The sequence below is a fragment of the Opisthorchis viverrini genome, assembly GCF_000715545.1.
Source record: "Opisthorchis viverrini unplaced genomic scaffold opera_v5_352, whole genome shotgun sequence".
Lineage (NCBI taxonomy): Eukaryota > Metazoa > Platyhelminthes > Trematoda > Opisthorchiida > Opisthorchiidae > Opisthorchis > Opisthorchis viverrini.
The window spans coordinates 322,558-329,384 of NW_008752008.1; positions in this window are offsets into that span (position 1 = coordinate 322,558).

Below are 6,827 nucleotides of genomic sequence, written 5' to 3' on the forward strand. Positions count from 1 at the left end.
TTGTCTCTTATTGGGGCCTTCCAAAAAAGGTCAATTCCCTCCACCAAACGATCTGTATACATCAGTTTAATTTCACTTCACCGTATTCTACTTTGATCCGGCCCCTTCTGGAGCATCGAGGCCTTGTTCGAATTTCCTGACTGAAGTATCAATAGATTAGGCTGAAAAACACTCACCGCAAAGCAACATGGTCAGGTCTGTAACGTCCGTTACGTTGACGTTTGAAATTCCCCACGTTTATTCTGTCCTTATTTGTAATCTTGGCCCCAATTTTGTGTTAAGTGCGTGTACATAAATTGGCGTTTGTTTGTTCCTACCACTTTTTTGGCCTTGCAGTCATCCAGCGAATCCTGGCCGGTTTTATGCACGCGTGATTATCCCATGTTTGCTCATTTGGTTCATACCTTTGTATTTCGAGTTTGTTTTGAACGAGCATCTACCGTCATGGTCTGTATAATTTGTGAACTTACGTCTTACAGTAATAGTGCTGGATAGAAGCCCAGCTCCAACTTCGTTTTGCCTTCCCGTAAGTCCTGTTATTACGCGTCACTCGAAGATACCGTTTCCCGTTACAGTACTCCACATCTGATGTCGTCTTCTTTGAAATAAAGATGTCAATCTTTGGAACCACTGTGGAGGAAACAGGGGCCCACGACGCGGAAACTATTCAAGTTGCTGAGGAAACGATTGCAATACCGTTTGCTTCGTGCCCCGTTTCTTTTAATTCACTTTGCTCATCTAGTCGATAGCTATAAAATCTTTAAGAATTCCTCAGTTCCAAGAGTTAAGTGAGTGGTCGAACTCCAGTGGGCTCTCATATAGGTACATAGCAAGACCGAGCTAGCTAAACTTGAGCTAGAGACCGATGAAGTCTGGGAATCAGTAGCCTCAACTGACCGGATAACGAAGTACGTGAAACCCTGTCAGTTATATCAAAGACCTCCAATATATGATGGTGATATCAGACGGTCATCTCCAAGTTCAAAACCGGCCATTTCCATTATTCCAGTGACGGCTACCATTAAACTACCCAAGGTGAACTATCATAATTTTGATGGTAGCCCGAGTCATTACTGAAGATATATATACTGAGGGTGAATGAAAGCCATCTCTTGGAAACGACGACGTTTTCGAGTCTACCACTCCATAGTCAAGAATATCTAAGTCTGGTGGGCTTAAATGCAATTCTTCGTAGGGACGATTTGTTCAAATCAGCAAACTTTCAAGGTCAACAAATACATCGAACTGGAAGATAGCCTAACGAAATACAGCACTGCAACCCACCGGAAATGTGCATTGCTTACAATGGGCGAGATTCGCTGATAGTTCTGCCGCCAGTATAATTTGCGAAATCTTCTAGAGCTTGCGGAAAACTTGCTGACGGAAAACATGCGAAAGGATAATTCCTGTATTTAATTCTCATCTTGTGTCCTGCGCTCGAGTGCATATTGAGCTAGTGATTATAGCACCGACCGTTGAATCCCACTTTGAACCAAGTCCGCAGCCCTGGGCTGGGATTGTTGACAAAGCTGTCGTTGTCTGTACAATGCAGCAATAAGAATGTAGCCTACATGTAGGACTAACATGTGTATAGAGGCACACAGCTCCTAGTGAACCGCCAAGATACAACCTACGTTGATCCCACCTGGTAGCTTGACGGGCCCAGCCCACGTACACGACTTACATGCGCGCACCCATCCCGATTAGGAAAATCAAATGCCATAACTTGGACGGGATGAAAACTTGAGTATCACTGGAAGTTTAGATAACTGCATATATCCTGTTAAGAAATGTACTGCCTTCTTTGTGCGTGGTGTTCAGTGTTCAGTCCAATAATTAGAACAGCATATAAGTTGGTTCATCAAAATATCACTGTGGTGTAGGCGGTTGATAAACTGAGCGTCGTTTAATATATAAAGCCAGCACTTCAGCCAAAGTGGTGTAAATGGCACATGCATTTACCAGCACGGGAATTACAGTTTAGTTAGCGTGGATTTTCCTCACCTTGTTATTGGCAACGCGATGATCGTGCTACTAAGGAAGCGATGGCATCACCAAACCCAAAACATTAAAGCATGTATACGTTGTCATTCGACAGAAAACTTTTGTCAGATATCCATCACTTGCTGTATTTTCCTTTAGGTGCAACGATACAACGTATGCATATCGAATTTCCGCATGAACCACTCAGTGCTGAGACGCCCTCTGCACCGCGGGATGGGACAACCGGAAAAATGCGACTGTTTTTCCAAGCAACGGTTGGCTTTCTCTAGACGACGGCTGGTCACAGATAAATTAAACCATTCCGGAGCATGCATGCACCGCCCGCTTTTGAATGATATAAAGCCGTTGGGGCATGAGGTAAAATACGGGTTGTGGGTCTATTTGATGTGCTATCCAAAGGTCTTGGCGGAATCCGCCTGCTGGTAGTATGAATAACAGAACCCCACTGTGCAACATTTTCTAGGTGAGTCCTACGGTGAAATATGTGCCAAATTTTGCACAGTGTCTGCGACCAAAATAGACGGATGTTGTATAAAAGTTCATGCCTCAAGATAGCTGTGTGAATATGGAAACAGCACAACCTAACGTCGCAGCCGGACACCAAACTCGCTGCCTGCATTTCTGTCGTCAATCCGACCACGACTGACTTTTTCGCTTGACACTGCTTGACAATCATCTCCCTAACCAAACTAAACAGCCCACACGTGGGAGCCAAACATCTACTTACTGTAAAGACCCACATGACCGGACGCTCGATATCCATGTCATCTGTGGTCATGAAGGTGCAGAGCTCGTGTCTACTGACTCTCTATTAGTTGCGTGTGTTCCAGTGCCGTTTAGGACAACCATGAACGGTCATGAGGGCGCTATCTGCCTTCGTGTGACCGCAGTGACCTTTATGCATCCCAACAAAAGCACATGCTCGGACATGTGAAGCTTATTCAGGTGGAGAATGCATGTCGTGTACCATAATAAAACCCAAATATTCATCACTTGGTCAACAACGCCGGTCGACACTTTCGGCGGTAGATGTATATGCCCTGAGTTGTAACGGCTTTGCCAAATTTATCAGAATGTCATGTCATACGTGCCTGGCCTATGGTATTTTGAGTGAATAGGTTTTTCCGACTATCAGATGGGTCAATGGTTCGACTATCCTGTGTGGCATACATTCTATAGGTGACAAACTGCTTGCTGAAAATAAAAAAATCCCTCAAATGCGGAACAAAATAACCGGCGCAGTTTTTTCCATTTCACGCAGGAAATCATATTACAGGATTAAGTCCCCTTGAAAAAACTCCGGGGATGCAGACCTAGAAAGTGTAGCGGCCTGGACGAAAGCAAAGAACAGAGTGCCCTCTCTGAATGAGGTCCCATTCTTCTCCACCCTATTTTTCAGTAAGAAGAAAGCATAGCTCCACGACGCTAAAAACAAAGCCGCAGTCGCTTCAATTTACGACAAGTGTGCGGAAGAATCCAGGACGATTATCTGTCCTTCGTTTGCTTAAAGGGACAAAGCCAACAAATCCGAATTGTCGCTTTCACGAGAGCTAAGTAAAAATTTTCATGCAGAACGGTTACGGACAAAGAGAAACAGACAAAAGTTTGAGCTTCTTGTCTGTCTTTCTTCTCCAGATGCCATTCGGAGTGCCTGGAGCGGTCTCCGTTTATGCAGGTGCCCTTCCAAATATTCTATTCACACCCGAGGATCACCCTCTATAAGCGCGGAAACTGGACCCTGCCACTCCTCGACAATGGGTTATCCAGAGATTAAAAATGGGCTCAAACGCTTTGCCAACCCGTTAACGACCGTGAACTCTTTGCCTTCAGAAGCACCCATTTTCAGCCGCGCGCAAATCTGGATTCCGCCTATTTTTCGCCCAACCATGACAAACAGGTTGAGTATCTACAACAGTTACGTCCAGCTGAGGCAAATTTAGCGAGCAAAATATGTTTAACTTACGCTGAGTTGTTGTCACGTTTCTTTACCTTGGAGGAAAACACATCACATAGGTCCACACACTAGTCAGAAGATATGAGATATATATGATATATAAGATATATAAGATATAAAAGGTCGGAAGAGCAGGGGGACGCAGACAAATCCATTAAACGATCAGTCGTAAGCATTCAACTAAACGTCATGGAACGCTGCGGCAGATCCGCGGAGGCTGTCTAGTCAACCCATATGAAAGTAGCCCTAAAGCCGCTACTTCACGAGGCCATCATGGTGGGGGGCATCACGGGTGATCCATCCTAAAATGCGCTGCGGAAAGCTCTCAGCCCTGAGGAAACAGTCACTTATCGTGACGCTGGAGACAGAGGACCTGAACCTTAGATGTGCAGAGAGTCAGCCGCGCTGGTCACTAGACCCAGTGTGGTTGAGGTTGAATGGTCTCGAATGTTTGCTCAATCAGGAGTCTGCTTGATGAATTCGGTATACAGTGTTCCACTAGAAGAAAAGGTGTTTTGATTTTCTCGTCAAGAGTAAGTACTCACCAGTGGTGCCATGCAACGGCCAAGCAGCCTGTTGGAGTCCCACAGAAATAGTTTGATAGCAACGACCCTGCCCAAATCTACAACGGAAAATTGAGGAATATTCGCCGCCGTTCTTCTAACAGAAGCTCATCTGTAAGTACAAACTGTGGCGTCCTACATGCGGCAAATGTCATAACTTTTGTCCACGGAGAAAAACTGCGTCCATCAATGGAGAACGTTTAACGCAGCTAGATAGGTGATTCATACATGGTGGAAGGCGTTGGGAGTGCAGAGGTAAAAAGCGGAAAACGTGCTGGAGAGATCGCTTCGAAGCCTCGGAACCGCGACCGGTGTGGAGCTAATTTCGCTAACCCACCCGGTTGCTCGCTAAATGTTTTCTCCCCTCTATAGTATGCGGCGAAAATAGTGGTGAAGTGCTCATCGGCAAAATGTCTCCGGCTAGTCAACAACCTCTCAGGTATTCACAAACTTATTGCCTTGAACTCCCGTCCATAATCGTACCCACACACTTTGCATTTGCCAACTTTGTGCTTAGATCTCGCAGAGCACCTGAGCACCTATAATTTATCCCATCTAAATCAAAACCGCGAATTACATATGTCGTTTTCTGATTGGCATGCTTCTTACAAGTTGGAAATTAAATCTATCATTTTTACTTAAACACCACCCACTGCTGCAAATATTCTCACTGAAACACTCACTTACCCATTTTGTGCTCTCTTGGTTCGGATTACACTGCGCCGATTCAACTTACCTTTCCGAGTAGTTTGCCACTGCCATACAAGTTCACCAAAAAACGACTTTTTTCATACGAACCTTCGGAAGAATCTCCTTCTTGCTTTGTGCACTTCTCGCTGGTGGGCGACTTACTCACCTAAGGCACCCTGGATGGAGTTCCAGTGAGGTGGTTCTACAGGATATTTTTTACCGTTCACGGATCAATTTGTACACGAAAGCATCTATGCTCAGCTGTTTTACGTGCCCACTATGGGCCGGGAGGGTTAGTTGTCACCCCCATAGGGTCCCGTTATCACCAACGGAAAGCGCTTGATCAATCAAGCAATAGTTGGGGGTTCTATAGAGCAGTGATTACTGTATGATAAAACTTTGGCCTCGTCTGCCAATGAGTCAGAAACCTCGAAACTCGAAAGTGTGCTCAGAATGTCTAACGCAGGTTTTTCCCTGAAATATACTGCTTGTTCGGACACCTCAAATTTGGTTTAACTTTGTTGCAGGATGTTCACTGGAGTATCCTTCAGAAAATTAGATCTACTGTGGCGTTTTTTCTGAATAAATTAGCGCGAATTGAAAAAAATCTGGTATTTACACCTGGACCAATCCTTAAAGTCGTAATTACATGAGACTTAGAGGAAGAACCGGTATTCCACAGGATTCAAAACCGATGTAAATCTGGGAACTACTGACCAAAATAAACGAACTGTAAGATCTCGCATGAAAAAGTGCACCATTAAACCGCATGGAACGTTTGCGGAGAAAAATCACCGTGACCTACTTGGGGGGGAATGGAGAGTCCTCGCGTAACCTAAAACTAGTAGTTGAAGCCTATAATACTCAGGATTGTATTATGTCCCAGTGACTTCTGAACAAATTTCTGGAGCTGGAGCTGGAGGTGGATGATCGTGGCTTCCCGTAGGACAGAAAGTCTTTCAGCTTGCTATGCCCAGACGAAGTGCATCAAAGAATTTTGAATGAACATCGGTCGTTCTCATCAAACATTTCTGTCCCGTGTTTGGCGAGACCAACTCCTCTCTGTTCGGAAGACAGCTGCCAGTAGGCTGACGAGATATTATCGGAAGCTAGAGGTTCATTAGCCTGACAAACACACCACATAAGGTGAAGTTCACTGTAGCCCATCTGGTTACCAACAGCTTTAAATCTCCGGCCCAACAGGATTTTCTCCCGAACCACTCTCGCGTGAGGAGCATGCTGAATTTCATGGACAGCTTAACCCAAGCAAAGACAAACGACGCAACGGACACCATATTTTTGATTTCTCGAAAGTAACTGGGCGAATTCCATACGTTTTACTACATACCAATCTCAAGGCTTGTAAATCTCGGTGAAAAAATCTACATCGTATTGTGACTTCGTTTTCAAATGCGCGTTCCCAATGAGAGCCATAAACCATTAAACATTTGCTTTGCTCAGGGTTTCACTGTGGGAACACTCTTTTTCTGATCTTCGTCAGCGGCGTTCTAGATAAACTTTTAAGTTTACGTCCACTCTTTGCCGTAAAACGATTGTCGAGGTATTGGCATTTTCCCTTAGGCAACGGAGCGCGTCCAGATGTCGTTTGGAGAGCC